This window comes from Dendrobates tinctorius, unplaced genomic scaffold, assembly GCF_039654945.1.
Source record: "Dendrobates tinctorius isolate UK_male_01 unplaced genomic scaffold, ASM3965494v1 ptg000223l, whole genome shotgun sequence".
In the NCBI taxonomy this organism is placed as follows: Eukaryota; Metazoa; Chordata; class Amphibia; order Anura; family Dendrobatidae; genus Dendrobates; species Dendrobates tinctorius.
The window spans coordinates 25,441,494-25,464,435 of NW_027361890.1; the positions used below are offsets into that span (position 1 = coordinate 25,441,494).

Here is a 22,942-nt window from a genome sequence, read left to right on the forward strand (position 1 = left end):
TACCTAAACTATTGAAACTCCCCACAAGTGACCCCATTTTGGAAACTAGACCTCCCACAGAACTTATCTAGACGTGTGGTGAGCACTTTGAACCCCCAAGTGCTTCACAGAAGTTTATAACGCCTGGGCGTCAAAATAAAAAAATCATTTTTTTCCACAAAAATGATATTTTTGCCCCCAATTTTTTATTTTCCTAAGGGTAACAGGAGAAATTGGACCCCAAAAGTTGTTTTGTTTTGCAATTTGTCCCGAGTACGCTGATACCCTATATGTGGGGGTAAAACACTGTTTGGGCGCATGGCAGAGCTTGGAAGGGAAGGAGCACCATTTGACTTTTTCAACGCAGAATTGGCTGGAATTGAGATCAGACGCCATGTTGCATTTGGAGAGCACCTGATGTGCCCAAACAGTGGAAACCCCCCAATTCTAACTCCAACCCTAACCCCAACACAACCCTAACCCTAATCTCAGCCCTAACCCTAGCTCTAACCCTAACCCTAATGGGAAAATGGAAATAAATACATTTTTTTTATTTACTATTTATGGCGGTTTTTATATTTGTCAGCTGTCACACGCTAAAAGACGCTTTTTATTGTCAAAATAGTTTTTGCATCACCACATATTGAGAGCTATAATTTTTCCATATTTTGACTCACTGAGTCATGTGAGGTCTTATTTTTTGTGGGACCAGTTGACGCTTTTATTGGTATCATGTTCGGGCACGTGACATCTTTTGATCGCTTTTTATTCCGATTTTTGGGACGCAGAATGAACAAAAACCAGCGTTTCATGAATTTCTTTTGGGTGGTGCGTTTACACCGTTCTGCGTGCGGTAAAATTGATAAAGCCCTTTTATTCTTCAGGTCAGTACAGTTACAGCGATACCTCATTTAGGTCTTTTTTGTGTTTTGGCGCTTTTATGCAATGAAAACAATTTTATATAAAAAATTATTATTTTTGCATCGCTTTATTCTGCGAGCTATAACTTTTTTATTTTTTCACTGATGACTCGTTTTTTGCGGGACAAGATGATGTTTTCAGCAGTACCATGCATATTTATATGCGTCTTTTTGATCGCGCGTTATTGCACTTTTTGTTCGGCGGTATGATAATAAATCATTATTTTTTGCTTCGTTTTTTGTTTTTATTTTTTAAGGGGTTCGCTAAAGGGGTTAACTAATGGGACAGTTTTATAGGGCCGGTCGTTACGGACGCGGCGATACCAAATATGTGTACTTTTATTGGTTTTTTTTATTTCCAAAAAATGAATTTATTAGGGAATATTTTTTTTTATTTTTTAATTTAGCGATTTTTTTAAAATTATTTTTACACTTTTTTTTTTTAACTTTATTACATTGTCCCAGGTGGGACATCACTGTCCTGTGACAGATTGCTGATCTGTCACATCACAGATCACTGTGACAGATCAGCGATCTGTCACAGGCACTGCACAAGACTTCCTCCTTGCCTGCGCTTTGCAGGCATGAGGAAGCCAGCTCCCTGCAGGCCCCCGAAGGTCCCCGTCGCTATCTTGGATTCGGGGACCTGCAGGGATGGAGCCCCCTGCAGCAGCGCTGCACATTGCGCTGCTGTGCGGGGCTCAGGGAAGCACGGAGGGAGCCCCCTCCCTGCCGATGCTTCCCTTTAACCCCCGGTACACCGCGATCGTGTTTGATCGCGATGTGCAAGGGGTTAACGTGTCTGGGCGGTCCGTGATAATCAGCTAAATATATATAAACTTGGCACACACCAAAGGTTTCTGATGCAGAAAGGTGATTTTTAATTATACAACAGTACATACATACACAGACGTTTCGGTCTAGGACCTTCATCAATGTACGATATATTGTACTGTGAGATTCTTAGTGACTGGGCTTTGTGAGATAGACCAATCCTGTGAGGAGGCACATGAAGCCGTCCCACTGCGTAGTGGTTTGTGGAGTGTGGACGCAGTATCCACCGCGAATCCCAAGTGCTGCCTTGTCACTAAGAATCTCACAGTACAATATATCGTACATTGATGAAGGTCCTAGACCGAAACGTCTGTGTATGTATGTACTGTTGTATAATTAAAAATCACCTTTCTGCATCAGAAACCTTTGGTGTGTGCCAAGTTTATATATATTTAGTTCACGGATTGGGATCCTACTTGGGCACCACCTACAATTCTCAGGGTTGTGCCAACGGTTTTGTTCTTACGTGATAATCAGCTGACACCCGGCCGCGATCAGCGGCGCTCACCACGTGGGCGCCGTTGATCGCTGTGACGTACTATCCCGTCCCTGGGAATTAAGTCCCAGGGCACATGGACGGGATAGTACGTCACATGGCAGAAAGGGGTTAAAGGAAAGCAAATTGGCATTTTACATGTAAGGAATGTGCCTTAAAGTGAATGTTTACTGTTACATTGATTTTTACATATATTTCCAGTTACCTTGAGTCAAAAAAGCACTAAACACTAATTTTCAAGCAATTTTTCAATCATTCGTTCATTTTAACCCCTTCACCCCGAAGCCTGTTTTCACCTTCCTGACCAGGCCAAATTTTACAATTCTGACTTGTGTAACTTTATATGGTTATAATTCTGGAATGCTTCAATGCTTCAATAAGTCCTACTGATTCTGAGAATGATTTCTCGAAACATATCGTTTTCATGATAGTGGTAAAAAAATTTTAAATATGGCTTGCATTTATTTGTGAAAATATTGGAAATTATGTGAAAATTTTGAAAATGTTGCCATTTTCAAACTTTTAATTTTTATGTTCTTATATCAGAGAATTATGTCACACAACATAGTTAATAAATAACATTTTCCACATGTTTCCTTTACATCAGCACAATTTTTGCAACTTTTTTTTGTTAGGAAGTTCTAAGTGTTAAAAGTTGACCAGTGATTTCTAATTTTTCCAACAAAATTTACAAAGCATTGGACCACATAAAATTTGAAGTGACTTTGACGGGCAAATACGACAGAAAATGCCGAAAACTGACACCATTATAAAAACTGCACCCCTCAAGATGTTCAAAACCACATTCAAAAAGTTTATAAATCCTTCAGTTGCTTCATGGGAATTAATGGAATGCGCAAGGAAAAAATAAACATTTAAATTTTTTTCATAAAAATTTTACTTAGACCCATTTTTTTCTATTTTTGCAAGGGTAACAGGAAAAAATGGACCATACAATTTGTTGCGCAATTTCTCCTGAGTATACTGATACCCCATATGTGGGGGAAATCCACTGTTTGGACACACGGCAGAGCATTGAAGGGAAGGAGCGCCATTTGGCTTTTTGAATTTAAAATTTGCTGGAATAATTAGCAGACACCATGTCTTGTTTCGAGAGGCCCTGATGTGCCTAAACAATGGAAACTGCTAACAAGTGATGCTATTTTGGAAACTAGACCCCTTAGGGAACTTATCTAGATGTGTGGAGAGCACCATGAACCCCTCAGGTGCTTTACAGAAGTTTATATCGTTGAGCCGTAAAAATTAAATTCACATTTTTCACACAAAAATGTTTCTAGCCCCTAATTTTGCACTTTCACAAGGGTAACATGAGAAACTGCACCATACAATTTGTTGTGAAATTTCTCCTGAGAACACTGATATCCTATATGTGGGGAAAAACTACAGTTTTAGCACACAGCAGGGCTCAAAGGGGAAAAAGCACCTTTTGACATTTAAAATGTACCGGAATCATTAACTGACACCATGCCGCGTTTGGAGAGCACCTGATGTGCCTAAACAATAGAAACCCCTCACAAGCGACCACATTTTGGAAACTAGATGTTAGGCGTCGGATTCCTGGCACTGCACAGCAGGAATCCAGAGCCAGACATCCTGCGGTCTCCCATTCTCCTCCGACCGCTCGGACTCCTGCTCAGCAATCTCGGCGAACCAGGCATTCCCCGCAGACTCGTTCTGTGAGCCTGGATGTTGCTGCCACCTCTGGTGCAGCAATGATAACGCAACCTGCTTTGCAGGGAACTGCTCTAGAGGCTAAGTCCTCGCGCCGTCCGACTGGGCATGCCCGCAACTTGTCCTCTCAGTGGAGAGCAGGGGTCACATGTGAAGGTCCTATGTCGGATCTGATTGGTCCTTCCTATAGTACTGGAAGGTCCCGGAAGTGCATGGCTATAAAAAGCCTGCATGGCGGCTCGGCCATGCGCTAGTGTAGCATATTATGCTGTGTGTGTATGGTGATGGATGCATGGACTGGTGTCTGACTTATTATGAAACCCCTTCCCTCGGATATTACGAATGGTGACAGTATGTTGGGTTAGTCAGCTCCAGATTGTGGCAGGCTACACGCCACTGAGCCTTCCTCACCTACACTAGCGTCCGTCGGTGCCCGGCTCCTCCGGCATCGTCGCTTAGCGGCTTCAGTTACGGCCGCGCTGCAGTAGTAGCAGTTTTTGGTGTTCGCAGCTGCGACGCCACACGCCGGCTGACCTGTGCAGCTAACAGGTTCAGCCTTTACGTCTAGTTCATACTTTGGCGTCTCTGTGACTAAACAGAGTCCGCTCTCAGGCTCTCGGGTGACATTAACCCGAGCGCTGTTTCGCACTTCTAGCGTATCTGCCATTGTCCAGCAGCGGTCTTGTCATCTACCGCACGGTGGACCCCGGGCGGCGAACGCGCCTTCCATTATTTATATCTGGTGCGTTCCGCCGACCCTAACATTACACTAGCGCCAGGGTCTGGCTGGCAATGGCAGACGTGCAGCAGCTGCAGCGCTACATTCGGCAGCTGGAGAGCAGGTTGGCGGCTATTGAGAGCACCAACTCAGCTGCGAATGCTGCGCTAGCTGCTGCTCAGACAGTCGCTGAGGCTGTCTCACGTGCGCCCACACTTTTGCCCCTGCCGACAATGTCTCGCCTCCCGCTCCCCGATAAGTTTTCGGGTGATAGTGCCTCCTGTAGGGGATTCGTTAGTCAGTGCTCCATCCAGCTGGAGTTGCTGGCTGCACGGTTCCCTACGGAGCGTGCTAAGGTGGGATTTATTGTCTCTCTGTTGTCTGGCCGGGCATTACAGTGGGCCACGCCATTGTGGGAACGTGGTGATCCCGTGGTACAGGGGGCTGCTCAGTTCCTCGCGGCTCTGAAGCAAGTCTTCTTGGGACCACGGGTCACCCACGATACGGCTCTCCAACTGTTATCTTTAACACAAGGGTCACTTTCGGTTAGCCATCATGCTGTCCAGTTTCGGACACTGGCTTCCGAGTTAGAGTGGCCGGACAAAGTGTTGGTCCCGGTGTTTTGGAGAGGCCTGGCTGAGCACGTAAAAGATGCTCTAGCTACTAGGGAGATTCCCACCAGTTTGGAAGAGTTGATCGCCGTTTCCACCCGCATTGATCTCCGCTACACGGAGCGCGGGTTGGAACGAGCGCAATCCAAACGTAGGGTTAATTTGGCTCCCACCTTTTCTGAGCCACTGAAATTTCCCGCACAGGAGCACCTCCCCTCTGAGCCTATGGAGGTGTCTCGCACCGGCACTAAGTTGCGTCCGATGCGAACCTCTGTGCGCTGTTATCAGTGCCGACAGTTGGGCCACTCGGCTGGCACATGCCCTCAGCGGCCGAAAAGACGACCACGTTCAGTGGCCGTAGGTGGTGGTCAATCCAAGGTGGGACCCTTTTCACTCAAACCGGTGTTCTGGGGTACATTAGATAGTGGGTCCTCCTCCTGGGAGGCAGAGGTCACCCTGGATTCCGGGGCCGAGGGGAACTTTATGTCCTCGACTTTTGCCCAGAGACACGCTATCCCTCTGGTGATACTCCCCCAACCTCTGACCATCAGGGTGGTAAATGGGGCACCGTTACCATCTCAGGTGACCCATCAGACAGCCCCACTCGGACTCTCTATTTCACCCTCACATCGGGAGACTCTGTCCCTGCTAATTATGCCCAATGGCATCGATCAGGTGCTCCTCGGAGTTCCCTGGCTTCGTTGCCACTCCCCGCATATTGACTGGGCTTCAGGGAGGATACTGGGCTGGGGCAAGGACTGTGAGGGAAGGTGCCTGAGGGGCAGCGTTCAGGTGGCTTCCACAGAAGTGCCTGCGGATCTCTCCTCGCTCCCCAAACCCTACCACCATTACGCGGACGTCTTCTCTAAGAAGTCTGCGGAGACGCTCCCACCGCACCGTTCCTATGATTGCCCGATTGATCTCCTGCCAGGCACAGAGCCTCCCCGAGGCTGTGTTTACCCTTTATCACTCCCTGAGACGGAGGCTATGTCCCAGTATATCCGGGAGAACCTGGCTAGGGGTTTCATCAGAAAATCGGTGTCACCGGCTGGTGCCGGGTTCTTCTTCGTACAGAAGAAGAACGGAGAGCTACGCCCCTGCATCGACTACCGAGGTCTCAATGCTATCACGGTTAAAAACAAATACCCCCTACCGTTGATCTCGGAGTTATTTGACAGGTTGCGGGGGGCCCGGATCTTTACTAAACTAGATCTGCGGGGTGCATACAACCTGATCCGCATTCGCGAAGGAGACGAATGGAAGACAGCTTTTAATACCAGGGATGGCCATTACGAATACCTGGTTATGCCCTTTGGCCTTTGTAATGCCCCAGCTGTCTTCCAAGATTTTGTCAACGACGTCTTCCGCGACATGCTCTCTACCTCGGTGGTGGTCTATCTGGATGACATACTCATCTTTTCGCCAGATTTGACCACCCACCGGAGAGACGTCTGCAGGGTCTTTGACCGTCTGCGGGCGAACTCGTTATTTGCCAAGCTGGAGAAGTGCCAGTTTGAGCAGGAGTCCTTGCCATTCCTGGGCTATATCATCTCGGCCCAGGGGCTGGCCATGGATCCGGCCAAACTACAAGTGGTTATGGACTGGCAGGAACCCCATTCCCTCAAAGCGGTGCAGCGCTTTTTGGGGTTCGTGAATTACTACCGCCAGTTCATACCACACTTTTCCACACTGGTGGCTCCTTTGGTTGCTCTCACCAAGAAAGGAGCTAACCCCAATGCTTGGTCAGAACATGTCTCCAAGGCCTTCTCGGCTATAAAATCACATTTTGCTGGCGCTCCCATATTACATCGTCCCGATGTGGATAAGCCGTTTATCCTTGAGGTAGACGCTTCTTCCGTCGGTGCAGGAGCAGTCCTTTATCAAAAGGATGCTCAAGGTCGGAAGCACCCCTGCTTCTATTCCAAGACCTTCTCACCGGCGGAGAAAAATTACTCCATCGGCGACAGGGAGCTGCTAGCCATGAAGTTGGCTTTTTCTGAATGGAGACATCTCCTGGAGGGAGCCCGGTTTCCCTTTCTGGTATATACGGACCATAAAAACCTGGTCTATCTACAGACGGCCCAACGCCTGAATTCCCGTCAGGCCAGGTGGTCGCTCTTCTTCTCACGGTTCCGCTTCACCCTCCACTACCTCTCTGGAGAGAAGAACGTCCGTGCGGATGCTCTCTCACGTTCAGTGGTCTCAGCGGAGGAAGGAGAAGCTGAGCCTCGGTTAATTCTCCCGCCGGAGAGTTTTACGACCGTGGCTCCAGTTGCGCTCGAGTCGGTACCACCGGGCAAGACCTTGGTGCCTCCTCAGCTACGGCCGGAGGTCCTCGCCTGGGCACATGCCTCCAGAGTGGGTGGCCATTTTGGTAAAAAACGGACCGCCGAACTCCTGGCAAGGTCATATTGGTGGCCACATATGGCTCGAGATGTCAAGGAGTACGTGCAGGCATGTGTTTCGTGTGCTTGGAACAGACCCTCTAGACAGAGGCCGGCGGGGCTGTTGTTTCCCCTGCCAGTGGCGGATAGACCATGGGAGATGGTTGGCATGGACTTCATAGTTGGCCTGCCCAAGTCTGGTGGCAGTACGGTCATCTGGGTGGTCACCGACCATTTTTCCAAAATGGTGCATCTGGTGCCACTCGCACGCCTGCCTTCCGCTCGAGGTCTGGCCACCTTGTTCATTAAACACGTATTCCGTCTACATGGCATGCCGGACAAAATCGTGAGTGACCGTGGTCCCCAGTTTGCGTCTCGGTTTTGGAGGGAGCTCTGCAGTTTACTCAGCATCGAGCTAAATCTATCCTCCGCTTACCATCCCGAGACGAATGGCTTGGTCGAGAGAGCCAATCAGACCTTGGTCACCTATTTACGACATTTTGTCTCTGCCAGGCAGGATGACTGGGCATCCTTGCTACCTTGGGCAGAATTTGCCCTAAACAATGCGGTGGCTGATTCCACTGGTCAGACGCCCTTTCTCCTAAACTATGGCCAACATCCACGTGTCCCTGTCCCGATGCCAGTGTCCTCCACTGACTCCAGGGTGGCAGACTGGGCAGTGGAGGCCCGGGACATTTGGGATCGCACTCAGGATGCTATCCGGGCATCTAAAGAAAGGATGAGGGCGTCCACCGACATGCATCGGCGGCCTGCGCCAAGCTTCTCCCCTGGCGACATGGTATGGCTCTCCACCCGAAACATTAAACTGCGGGTTGAGTCTCCCAAGTTCGCACCGCGATACATTGGACCATTCAAGGTCCTCGAGCGACTTAGCTCGGTGGTCTACCGCCTGGCTCTACCTCCACATTTGGCCATTTCGGACGTGTTCCATGTGTTCCTCCTCAAACCAGTTCACATGGTCCGGTTTTCTGAGTCATCTGCCGGGTCATCAGACTTATCGTCTGATGAGTTTGAGGTTAACGCCATCGTGGGGCGCAGGTTTGTCCGTGGCAAAAAATTTTATTTGGTGGACTGGAAGGGTCATGGGCCCGAGGCTCGGACCTGGGAGCCGGTGGAAAATATTCACGCACCGCTCCTGATCGCGGCCTTTGAGCGCAGTGAGGCTCAGCGGGGGGGGGGCCCTAGGAGGGGGGGGGTAATGTTAGGCGTCGGATTCCTGGCACTGCACAGCAGGAATCCAGAGCCAGACATCCTGCGGTCTCCCATTCTCCTCCGACCGCTCGGACTCCTGCTCAGCAATCTCGGCGAACCAGGCATTCCCCGCAGACTCGTTCTGTGAGCCTGGATGTTGCTGCCACCTCTGGTGCAGCAATGATAACGCAACCTGCTTTGCAGGGAACTGCTCTAGAGGCTAAGTCCTCGCGCCGTCCGACTGGGCATGCCCGCAACTTGTCCTCTCAGTGGAGAGCAGGGGTCACATGTGAAGGTCCTATGTCGGATCTGATTGGTCCTTCCTATAGTACTGGAAGGTCCCGGAAGCGCATGGCTATAAAAAGCCTGCATGGCGGCTCGGCCATGCGCTAGTGTAGCATATTATGCTGTGTGTGTATGGTGATGGATGCATGGACTGGTGTCTGACTTATTATGAAACCCCTTCCCTCGGATATTACGAATGGTGACAGTATGTTGGGTTAGTCAGCTCCAGATTGTGGCAGGCTACACGCCACTGAGCCTTCCTCACCTACACTAGCGTCCGTCGGTGCCCGGCTCCTCCGGCATCGTCGCTTAGCGGCTTCAGTTACGGCCGCGCTGCAGTAGTAGCAGTTTTTGGTGTTCGCAGCTGCGACGCCACACGCCGGCTGACCTGTGCAGCTAACAGGTTCAGCCTTTACGTCTAGTTCATACTTTGGCGTCTCTGTGACTAAACAGAGTCCGCTCTCAGGCGACGTTAACCCGAGCGCTGTTTCGCACTTCTAGCGTATCTGCCATTGTCCAGCAGCGGTCTTGTCATCTACCGCACGGTGGACCCCGGGCGGCGAACGCGCCTTCCATTATTTATATCTGGTGCGTTCCGCCGACCCTAACACTAGACCCCTCAGGAAACGTATCTAGATGCTTGGTGAGCACCTCCAACACCCAAGTGCATCACAAAAGTATATTATGTTAAGCCGTGATAATAAAAAAATCACATTTTTCCCACAAAAATGTTCTTTTTGCCCTATTTTTTATTTTCACAAGTTAAAAGGGGAAAATAAACCTTAAAATTTGTTGTAAAATTTATCCTGAGTACACCAGTACCCCATATGTGGATGAAAACTGCTTTTGAGGCATTGTGCAAAGCTCAGAAGGGAAGAAGCACCATATTGGAGTTTAGATTGGACTGGTTTAAGGATGCCATATCACATTGGTAGAGTGCCTGAGGTTCCAGAATAGCAAAAGCCCCAATGAGTGACCCCATTTTAAAAACTACACCTCTTAATGAATTCATCTAAGAGTGCAGTGATCATATTGACACTACAGATGTGTCACAATTTTATACCATTGGGCAGTGAAGAAAAAATAATTACATTTTTTCCACCAAAATGTTGTTTTAGCCCCAGAGTTTACATTTAACACTGAGAAATGGGTAAACATGGCACCCAAATTTGTCTCACAATTTCTGCTGAATGTGGAAATACCCCATATGTGGCTGTACCGTATTGCTTAGCCATAAAGCAAGACTCAGGAGGGATGGAGAGCTACCTTCCTCCTGGAGCCCAGACGTTGCTAGAATAGTTTATGGACTGAAAATACAGAGCCCCTAAGTAATAGAAGAGCAGAAATCTCCATCAAGTTACCCTATTTTGGGAAAATTATACACCTTTAGGAATTTATATACAGGTGTAGTGAAAATTTTGACCTAATGGATGTATTCCAGAACTTGTGCTGCATCCCGCTCTGGTCTTTTTGGACGTGCACGATTCTGATGCTACTTTGGTAATCAATACGCATAGTGGCAGAACGTTGCTTCTGGTCTGACGCGAGCAGCACATCCGGCATGACTGTGGCTCAAAGTAAGTTATTGTTAACGTTTCGCTAGGCAAGGCTGGCTTCCAGGAGTGGACCCTCTGGACCGTGGCACCGAGGGGCCCCGGACAAGCAACCTGGTGGGACCGACCCCTATACAGGGACCGTTAGGAGCAGGCCCAGGGGTTCGAATGCCACGGCAGCCGGTACCAAGAGGGGCGTCTCGGAATGGACTAGAACGAGACAGATGACCTGGTCCCACGAGCACAGGGAAGGCGTAGGCCTCAGGAGGAGACAGGAGTAGGACAGCAGGAGACAAAGACACGGGTAGACAGGACCGGAGTAGGACTGCAGGAATCAGGCACGGGTAGGCAGGACCGGAGTAGGACTGCAGGAACAGGCACGGGTAGGCAGGACCAGAGTAGGACTGCAGGAATCAGGCAAGACACAAGCAGGCAGGGCAGAGCAGGAACACACACAGGACCGGAGTGGAACTGCAAGGAAGCGCGGGGACATAAGAGGACTGGAGCCGTGCACAGGGCAAGGGCACGGGAGCCTAGTGTGCGGAGAGCACATCAACGATCAGGCGCCTCCATTATGGGAGGGTGGCCTGAAATAGCCGAGGACCTGCCCCCATTGGTCAGGGCACCGCCGGAGCATAAGAACAGGCAGGGAGAGCCGGCCGCGGCCTATGACGCATGCGCAGGGCTCGCAGTGACGTCACAGGCCGCGAGCCGGTCAGAGGAGGAAGCCGCCGACGACGGAGGAAGGAGAGAGGCTGCGGCACTGGAAGGTGAGTATCAGGGCGCGCGACGGGGGCCATGGCAGGGCGTGCGACGGGGGCCGTGGCAGGGTGCGCGACGGGGGCCGTGACAGTTACTTAGCTGTGCCTCATTGAAATTTATTATGAACAGTATTTATATTGAACCCACACCACTGAATCTTCAGCCCATGAAGAAGCCAGTGTGGTGATATGTATTGGGCAGTTTTTGTCCTGCTCTCTTCCTTGAAAAAACCTCAAAAAATATAATGGATCAAATACTCTGAAAAAACACCAAGATAGCAGCAAAAAAATTTGATCCTAAAAATTAACTTTTATTCCAATATTTAAAACCTGGATGATACCAGTATGATACCAGTATAGGGAACAGGGTACATGATATTTTTAACATACAAATTATGCAATGTATCAGGGCACTACACTCGCCCTAATAGGCCCTAGTGCGTCCCTTCCAATTTAAAGGCAGACAGACTAGGAGATCTTCACTATTAAACCCGAGAGAGAAGAAAGATACGGAAAATTTGACTAGACTAATAGGTACCTTTGATGACCAGTCAAAAAGAGTAATGGAGATTCTGAGGAAACATTGGGATATACTCAGGACTGATCAAAATATCAGGGGGATAATTTCTCCCAAACCCTCAGTGACCTATAGGAAGGGAAAATCCATAAGAGATTTAGTGGTTAAGAGTCATCTGGAACCACATAAGAAGGAGGGGACTTGGCTACAAAATAGGCAGGCTGGGACGTTTAGATGTGGACACTGTAGTTTTTGCAAGCATGTGGTACCATCAAAAACGTTTAGTAGTGCCTACACGAAAAGAACGTATAAAATGAACTCATTTGCTAACTGCAAAACTACAGGAGTTGTCTACCTGTGCACATGCTCCTGTCCGTTGGATTATGTGGGCAAAACTAAGCGGGAACTCCGGATACGGATTGGGGAACATTTGGGAGACATTAGACATAAAAGAGAGACTCCACTAGCACGTCATGTTAATCTTGTTCATGGCGGTGATGAGAAACAGATTGGATTTTGTGTTATTGAAAGGGTTCAACCCGTAGTGAGGCAGGGGGATTGGGATAAGAAGATCCTACAACGGGAAACGCGTTGGATTTTCTGGCTAGAATCACAAAGCCCTAAAGGCCTCAATGAAAATTTGAATTTTACTAGTTTCTTGTAGTTAGTGTATCTGATGGATCCACCATGCTATTTTTTCATGCTCTTTCTGAGCAAAGAGATTGTTCTTGGATATCTATCATCTTATTATTGGATCATTTGATTAGCTGGGATACATAGAGGTGTCTCCTGTAGGGGTTAATAACAACATTTTTCATCATGTCTTATTGATGCGGTTTATGACTAAGTAACGTTATTATGGCACACTGACATATTTAAAATGAGGTGTAATCCGGATATATAATTTTCTTCAGGTTCTACTAGCCCTGAATAATGCTGCCTTAGGGTTTATGTATATACTAGCCCCCTTTGCTCTAATACACGCCCGTGGTTAATCCCACTAATTTTGGTGGGTTGTGACCTATTGTGTTTTCTCCCCCACTGTGGTTCGAGTGTGGGCAACGGCTGTGTGGTCACGTGGGGAGAGGATTTGATATGCGCCGAGAGGGACACACGTGATCAGGGCATGTCACCGGAAGTGACGATTAGGGTCACATGATGTGGCGGTGGGACTACACCCCAGTGTATTGATCACTAGCAGTGCGCGTAATCATGATGCGCTACCGGAAGTGATGATTGTGGTCACATGGTATGGGGGCGCGCCCCACTGCAATGATTGCAAGTATGACACACAATCACGGCGTGGTACCGGAAGTGACGTCGCAGTCTGAAGGCGGTAAATATGAGCCGGCGGGAGACAGAAAACATGCCGCACACTGCATTGATCATTCGGCTGGGGTGATGAGACCCCTTGTGCTCTTTTGCCCCTGATGAACCCTCAGCATCTAAGAGGGGGAAACGCGTCGGGCTGGGCTCGATATCATCTGATGGCTGATAAGTATCTTTTTGAATTTTTATGCTGACAGACTGATGGATGGCAATTTGTATATTGGGTCATTGGGTTACCCCATGAATTAATTTAATGGTGTTCTTTGCCATCCTCGCTTATAAAAGAGACTATTGTGTCTATTGTGTATTTTGAGGACTATTATGTCCTTTGGATATGTTAGATCAGCAAATATTTTTTTCCTGATGAACTCCTTTTGGATTTGATCTACGCATTGCTGTTATGTGTAAACGTTTTTTATAGAAAGCTACAGTCTGTCATTTATGCAGCATTTAGCATTTTTTCTACGAGATAAGTTTCTAACTGAGCTGCAACCATAAGCATTTTTTATTACGAGATATTAGGGTGGATATATACCCACCACTCTGTTTTAGAATACGTGCACTCCTAGAGACAGTATATGGTCTCTCCACCATGGGTCATTTTTTCGGGAATTCTGTGTGTTTGTGTTTTTTTGTGTATCCTCGTCGTGGATTAGGGTTTTTTAGGGTGTTATTAGGGTTACCGACGTTGAGCGGGGGCGCCACATCGCATATATTAGGGTGCCAACCTCCGCGGCAAGGAAGGGACGCACTAGGGCCTATTAGGGCGAGTGTAGTGCCCTGATACATTGCATAATTTGTATGTTAAAAATATCATGTACCCTGTTCCCTATACTGGTATCATCCAGGTTTTAAATATTGGAATAAAAGTTAATTTTTAGGATCAAATTTTTTTGCTGCTATCTTGGTGTTTTTTCAGAGTATTTGATCCATTATATTTTTTGAGGTTTTTTCTGGACTAGCATGGCTGGATTTCTGTCGGGTTCATTTGACACAAGAAAATGGCTGAATGATGCAAAAGAGGTATTTTCTGATTTTGAAACTGATTCCCTGTCTACTACGGGTCCATCCCTTAGGGCATTGTTTTCTGATTTACTTGAGGCATTTAAGGATAACATCAAATCTTGGTGGGAGGTACAGTCATTAGAGAACTATATTAAACAAAAAATTGTCCCACGTGGATTGCGGATACATTTGATGCCTGCTCCTCGATGTAGAACCCCGCTATTGTTAACCAAGTGGGAGGAAGAATTAACATCTTCATCCTTACGCCTGATGCAGGTTCTGTTGGATGAAGAAAAAACTACCCTTGAAAAAACGTCTCAGAAAGTAAAAGAATTGACAGAGAGTGTATTGAAATTTAAGACAGTTACTGATTTTACTACCAAGGAGGAGAATCTTAAAACTGCGGTTGAAAAATATCAACTGTATATGAAGGAGCGGAAACATAAAAAGTTCCTAAGAGACATAGCTGAATTCAAGGAAAAGAGAGCATACCCAGCTCTCACGGATAATAGTTATTGTCCCACAGATAGATCATCCTCGGAGGTTGAATCATCTGACACTGAGGGAAATTCGGGGTACAACAGTAGGAAAACTCATTTTAGGTACAGGGGACATAGCCGTAGAAGTGGCTTTAAGAGATGGCAAGGAACAGACAGGTACTATACAAGAACATCGGAGAGAGCATCAATGAATACTACTGTAGGGAATCTAAATCAGCCCTCCACCACAGTTGGGGGAGTATCATCGTCTTCCTCCTCTTCTTCTTTTTTAGAGACCAAAGGTTTGGTCCCCTACAAATTGAAGGAACGTACCAACCAAACAAGGTGAGGGCAGAGGAGGAATATAAGAATCAGATAATTAATTTGTCATCATATGCTCTCTCCAATGAGGAGATTGTTGTACTGAGGAGAGGACTCTCCTTTGTACCAACCACCAAATTTGATCCCTTTGAATGGATAAAGGATATTAATTTATTTACACGAAAATTGAAATGGAAAAAAATTTTTTTCTTGAGTGATAAGGCTAAATGTCAGCAACTTGGTATAACATTGGACGAACTCCCTGATGTGCTCCTTTTAACAGAGATGGCGGAGGAGGGACAGCGGGGAGTGGGAACTGGACCATTTTCAGATTTGAAATTAAAAAGTAAAAAAACACCTCCGATAGGAGAGATTGGCTGTATTGATATTTTTCTACAGTTAGTCTCGGATGAGATACGGAATATAAATCCCAAAGTAGAACAGACCCTACCCAATCTCTCGTATCGTGAGAGAAAAGCATTGGAGGGGCTGATGAATAACAAGCAGATTGTACTTAAACCCTCAGATAAGGGTGGCAATATGGTTATCTTGAATAGGGACAAATATATTGAGATGTGTCTTGCCATCCTATCTGATGAAGCAACCTATGAGATTTTGAGAATGGATCCAACTAAGGATTTTAGTTTGGGATTGTCAAAAATCTTGAAAATGGCTCTAGAAACCAAGCTGATTTCTAAGAAGGAATTCGATTTTCTGTTGCCAAAATGGCCAGTAATTGCAACATTTTATGCATTACCAAAAATCCATAAGGGCACGGACCCTATCAAAGGGAGACCAATTGTCTCTGGGATCGATGCCTTGTGTCAGAACTCCAGTGTTTATCTTGACAAAATGTTGAGATCATTTGTGGTGACCCTCCCTTCCTACCTCAGGGATACTATGGATCTTCTTAATAAAATAGAGGGGATTATAGTTGACCCAGGTACCATCCTAGCATCTATCGATGTTGAGGCACTGTATAGCAGCATTAGACATGTGGAGGGCCTGAAGGCGGTCAACTATTTCCTGAGAGGTAGGGGGGTACATATGGGTGCACATAATAAATTTTTGTTGCAGTTGTTGGAGTTTGTAGTCTGCCATAATTACTTTTTGTTTGATGGCAGGTACTACCACCAGCTCAGGGGCACCGCGATGGGGAGCCCTTGTGCCCCTACGTACGCAAATCTGCTCCTGGGCTGGTGGGAGGACACTGTGGTCTTCAGTGATGAGGATGTCATCTGGTCCCCGAATATTTTATTTTGGGGACGTTATATTGACGACATCCTCGTCCTGTGGACGGGTAATGGAGAATCGTTTAAATCCTTTGTGGATCATCTGAATACCAACGAGATGGGCCTGTTTTTCACGTATGAGATCGGTGGAGAAAGTATCACTTTCTTGGACACCACCATATCAATTGCAAAAGATGGATCTTTGACAACATCTCTGTACCGGAAACCCACATCAACAAATAGTCTTCTTAGGTGGGAGAGTCATCATCCTCTCCCCCTGAAACGTGGTATCCCCAGGGGGCAGTTTCTCAGACTGAGGAGGAACTGCTCCGATTGGGGTGATTTTCAGGCCCAGTCAAGGGACCTGTGTGATAGGTTTAAGGATAGGGGTTATCCCACCAATGTCATTCAACCTGCCTTTAAATTGGCCAGACAGACTAGGAGATCTTCACTATTAAACCCGAGAGAGAAGAAAGATACAGAAAATTTGACTAGACTAATAGGTACCTTTGATGACCAGTCAAAAAGAGTAATGGAGATTCTGAGGAAACATTGGGATATACTCAGGACTGATCAAGATATCAGGGGGATAATTTCTCCCAAACCCTCAGTGACCTATAGGAAGGGAAAATCCATAAGAGATTTAGTGGTTAAGAGTCATCTGGAACCACATAAGAAGGAGGGGACTTGGCTACAAAATAGGCAGGCTGGGACGTTTAGATGTGGACACTGTAGTTTTTGCAAGCATGTGGTACCATCAAAAACGTTTAGTAGTGCCTACACGAAAAGAACGTATAAAATGAACTCATTTGCTAACTGCAAAACTACAGGAGTTGTCTACCTGTGCACATGCTCCTGTCCGTTGGATTATGTGGGCAAAACTAAGCGGGAACTCCGGATACGGATTGGGGAACATTTGGGAGACATTAGACATAAAAGAGAGACTCCACTAGCACGTCATGTTAATCTTGTTCATGGCGGTGATGAGAAACAGATTGGATTTTGTGTTATTGAAAGGGTTCAACCCGTAGTGAGGCAGGGGGATTGGGATAAGAAGATCCTACAACGGGAAACGCGTTGGATTTTCTGGCTAGAATCACAAAGCCCTAAAGGCCTCAATGAAAATTTGAATTTTACTAGTTTCTTGTAGTTAGTGTATCTGATGGATCCACCATGCTATTTTTTCATGCTCTTTCTGAGCAAAGAGATTGTTCTTGGATATCTATCATCTTATTATTGGATCATTTGATTAGCTGGGATACATAGAGGTGTCTCCTGTAGGGGTTAATAACAACATTTTTCATCATGTCTTATTGATGCGGTTTATGACTAAGTAACGTTATTATGGCACACTGACATATTTAAAATGAGGTGTAATCCGGATATATAATTTTCTTCAGGTTCTACTAGCCCTGAATAATGCTGCCTTAGGGTTTATGTATATATTAGCCCCCTTTGCTCTAATACACGCCCGTGGTTAATCCCACTAATTTTGGTGGGTTGTAAAACAATTGTGGTTTTCTCCCCCACTGTGGTTCGAGTGTGGGCAACGGCTGTGTGGTCACGTGGGGAGAGGATTTGATATGCGCCGAGAGGGACACACGTGATCAGGGCATGTCACCGGAAGTGACGATTAGGGTCACATGATGTGGTGGTGGGACTACACCCCAGTGTATTGATCACTAGCAGTGCACGTAATCATGATGCGCTACCGGAAGTGATGATTGTGGTCACATGGTATGGGGGCGTGCCCCACTGCAATGATTGCAAGTATGACACACAATCACGGCGTGGTACCGGAAGTGACGTCACAGTCTGAAGGCGGTAAATATGAGCCGGCGGGAGACAGAAAACATGCCGCACACTGCATTGATCATTCGGCTGGGGTGATGAGACCCCTTGTGCTCTTTTGCCCCTGATGAACCCTCAGCATCTAAGAGGGGGAAACGCGTCGGGCTGGGCTCGATATCATCTGATGGCTGATAAGTATCTTTTTGAATTTTTATGCTGACAGACTGATGGATGGCAATTTGTATATTGGGTCATTGGGTTACCCCATGAATTAATTTAATGGTGTTCTTTGCCATCCTCGCTTATAAAAGAGACTATTGTGTCTATTGTGTATTTTGAGGACTATTATGTCCTTTGGATATGTTAGATCAGCAAATATTTTTTTCCTGATGAACTCCTTTTGGATTTGATCTACGCATTGCTGTTATGTGTAAACATTTTTTATAGAAAGCTACAGTCTGTCATTTATGCAGCATTTAGCATTTTTTCTACGAGATAAGTTTCTAATTGAGCTGCAACCATAAGCATTTTTTACTACGAGATATTAGGGTGGATATATACCCACCACTCTGTTTTAGAATAGGTGCACTCCTAGAGACAGTATATGGTCTCTCCACCAGGGGTTATTTTCGGGAATTCTGTGTGTTTGTGTTTTTTTGTGTATCCTCGTCGTGGATTAGGGTTTTTTTAGGGTGTTATTAGGGTCACCGACGTTGAGCGGGGGCGCCACATCGCATATATTAGGGTGCCAACCTCCGCGGCAAGGAAGGGACGCACTAGGGCCTATTAGGGCGAGTGTAGTGCCCTGATACATTGCATAATTTGTATGTTAAAAATATCATGTACCCTGTTCCCTATACTGGTATCATCCAGGTTTTAAATATTGGAATAAAAGTTAATTTTTAGGATCAAATTTTTTTGCTGCTATCTTGGTGTTTTTATTGATAGTGTTTTGTAGGGCTATATCTTTGATATAGATAGTATCCTTATAGAAAGGCGGGGTACCTCCATGCCTTATCATGGGCTTACTGGGTTTGGATTGTTTTAAGTGTTTTTAAATATTTGTAGTGGTGTGTGTTCAAATAAAATCAATTTATTTTTGTGATTCATCTATTGTGATCCCTGTGTTTGTGCATGTCTCCTGTCTTCATTATTCTTTGTTTTCCAGAAACAAGCAGCAGTGGATGTTGCTGAGTGAAAATTGCAAACTGCGGGGGCATGGCCTAGGCAGCAACAGAGCAAGACGTGTGTTGTTTGAGCTCCCAATCTGAGGCCACAAAATATACTATAAAATAGACTTTTCTGGGCAAAAAGACCACGCTCCCACTCGCCTGAAGCCCTGAGAGGGGAGAGAGGAGGCTGACTCACCGACTCGCTGAGGTCGTTGCTCCGGTGGGAGCGGGCCGGGATTACTCTGGTGAGGCCTGCGGGCTGGATTACTCTGGTGAGGCCTGGAGACGCCGTCTTTTCCTGGCTGCTGTGATGGAGGAGAGGACAGGCAGAGCTGCTGAGGGGCCGATCTCGACACCTGGCGGAGGCGAATGGAAGTTTATTGGACCTGCGCTGCCTGGACCTCGCGCTTCTTCTCCCTGGCCGTGATTTGGGAGCGCGCGGGGCAGGAGGAGGGAGAGCTGGGGAGCCACGGAGACAGCGCTGGTGAGCTTCTGACCGGATGGAGGAGGTGTTCTGGGAGACCTCTGAGCCTGGTGGCGTGAGCGGAGCTGCTGGAGCCCACCCGGCTCCAGCATCCTCGCAAAACATACGGTACTGTGCGGCCTCCTTTCTCTTTTCCCGCCGTTGAGCGGATGGCGCCATCTTAGAAAAAGAAAAAAAAAAAACAAGCACCATATTGAAATCTCCCTGTCGCTATATAGGCTGCTGGGAGCATCTTAGGACATTAGAACTGAGCGCACCCCTCTGATCTGGCCCCATGTTGCCGTGGATGAACATACAGTCAAGTATTTTTTATGAACAACCCGGAATACAGTTTTCTATGATTTTCTGATATTGTCTGAAACTGCATAATCTGTTCACCAGAAAACAACAGCGACACCTACTGGTTAATATCTGAAGAATGCTGCATACCTAGATATAATGAATATGATACGATACGAAACGATACACTTTATTGATCCCGAGGGAAATTATGGTATTACAACAGCATTACAAACAAAACATTAAGAACAGCATTACATAGAGTAGTTACTAGACACAGATCTTGCACATGACTAACCACAATACGTAACAAACAAAGGTACACAAGTCTCTGATCATTTCCCTTAGTGCACCAACCCTAGATCATAGCCATCTTTCACCCTTAGTGAATTGTTATACATCCCCATAGCAGTAGGCACAAATGATTTCCTGAATTTCTCCTTCTTGCACCTTAGTAGGATTAGACGGCTGCTGAAGGTGCTCTATGTGGCGCCCCCAGGAGTATGGCCGCCACAGTGGCTTTGCCTTCCTCCAGGGAGGGTGATGTCATGCTTGGAAGCAGTGAAGGGTCTCTCTCGCAGTTAACCTATACATGCAACACAGTTCCACTCCAGGCCAGCAGTTGGGACTCTGAACCGGAATTGAGGGGAGGAGTGCTCTCTGAGGGCCAAGAGGAAGGAATGGTCAGTTAGTGTGAGGAGGTCCACATGTGCAGACGTGTGGAGAGGAACTGGAGGTTGAGCTGAGGAAAGAGAGCTCCCTCACAGCGAGAGCGCATGAACTGGAGCCTGGTCTCCACGGTTGTACAGATACTAACGGTCCTGCAACAGATACCAGAGGAGTAGGAGGCTGTAAATGCCTACTCCCATCTAAGACTCGGAGGCACAACAGCACGGAGTGAGCCAAGAGAGGAATACGGCTACAGCTGTCTGCCATACGAGGTAGTTCTAAGAGACAATAAGAGAAGTAGGAAGAACTTCAGTGTAACTCAGTACGAGGAGTACTTCACTCAAATAAGCGCTAAGAAGGAGACTGCACAGTACATCTGCTGAGAGAGAATCCCTGAGCTGCTTCCAGGCTAGCCTGCTCCAGTACCATCTGTAATCAGGACCCTGGACTGCATTTATCAAGTAAAGGTACAGAAATTGAACCCCGCTGTGTCTTTGTCTGCTTCCTACCCTTCCGGCACTGCTACATCCCCGTGCCAACCACATCTACACTGCCCTGGGACTACAGCTTCACCTGTGGGGAGCTTTCACATCTTGGCTGCACCATACCATCAGTCCCAGTGGATCTGCATGCAGCATCGGCTTAACATCTCACTTGCCGAACACCGCTGGTGGCGTCACGAACTATTCCATTAACTACATTCCACCATTTCAATTCCCCCATTACTTGGGCACCCAGGGCCACGGACCGGGTCACCGCTGCTGTGACACATCCCGCTGACACCGGCCCGGTACCGAGTACCCCACAGCCCTGGGAGGGCGACCCACTCTTCTGATTCAAGAACAGCCCGTATAGTGGGTGTGTATTATTGTTCATTATAGCCCTGCACTTCTTCTGAATCCTATCTTCCACTACCTCCTCAAAAGAGTCAAGATGGAGGCCAACATCTTGCCTTCTTGATAAGTTTGTTGAGCTTATTAGCGTCAGCTACTCGCACACCACTGCCCCAGCAAATGATAGCAAAAAAGATGGCGCTTGCTACTACAGACTGGTAGAACATTTCCAGCATTTTACTGCACACATTGAACGACCTGAGCTTCCGCAGAAAGTACAGTCTGTTCATTCCCTTCTTGTGAACCTTCTCTGTATGACACCTCCAATCGAGTATACTGTCGAGGTGAACCCCCAAATATTTGTAGCTCTCAACCATCTCCACCTCCTGGCCAGCAATAATGATCGTTGAGTAATCCTTTTTCCTTCTATAACTCACCACCATCTCATTGGTTTTCTTTACATTTAGTTCTAGACAGTTAGTCTGGCAGCAATCTACAAAGTCAGAAACCACCCTTCTATATTCCTCCTCACCCCGGTCCCCCACAATGCCCCCTACAATCACTGAGTCATCTGAGAATTTTTGGAGGTGACAGAAATCGGATTTATACTGAAAGTCAGCTGTATACAATGTGAAGAGGAAGGGCGACAGCACTGTACCCTGAGGGGCTCCCACACTGCTCCATGCACTGCCAGATACCACCTCCTCCATCCTTACACTGCGGCCTGTCCATCAGGTAGTCACTTATCCAGTTCACCATCCCCTCATCCATTGCCATATCAGTCAACTTATCTACTATATAATTGTCTAATTCTGTCTGTCTGTCTTTCTGTCTGTCTGTAATGGAAATCCGGCCTAACTGCCGCGACCAATCAGTGACAGTTGCTTAGTCGTCGCGGCAACACGGCCGCATTGCTTATTGTACAGGCACATTACAGCCGTTAAAGGCATCACTGCTGCATCACTCATTACGCAAGGTCGGGCGCGTGGAAAGAAGATTGGAGATGAGTATAACCTTTTTTTATTTTTTAATATTATGGGTGTAACAGGAGTACATTAGGTAAGAGCAGAACAGTGACTGCAGCTCTGGATGTAATTGGAGTATAATACATTAGGTAACAGCAGAACAGTGACTGCAGCTTTGGGTGTAACTGGAGTACCATACCTTAGGTAACAGCAGAACAATGACTGCAGCTCTGGGTGTAACTGGAGTACATTACATTAGGTAAGAGCAGAACAGTGACTGCAGCTCTGGGTGTAACTGGAGTACAATACATTAGGTAAGAGCCGAACCTTTTCTGCAGCTCTGGGTGTAACTGGAGCACAATACATTAGGTAACAGCAGAACAGTGACAGCAGCTCTGGGTGCAACTGGAGTACATTACAT

General features: G+C 47.0%; 1 long non-coding RNA gene across 1 annotated transcript in view; it reads left to right on the plus strand.

The window, feature by feature from the left end:
* LOC141059137 (uncharacterized) overlaps window positions 1–21,204 on the plus strand; it is an 83,413-nt gene extending 62,209 nt beyond the window's left edge. Inside the window, exon 2 of the long non-coding RNA XR_012222390.1 lies at window positions 19,288–21,204. This is a non-coding gene — a long non-coding RNA (uncharacterized lncRNA). The remainder of the gene's footprint in view (window positions 1–19,287) is intronic.
* Window positions 21,205–22,942: the final 1,738 nt, after the last annotated feature.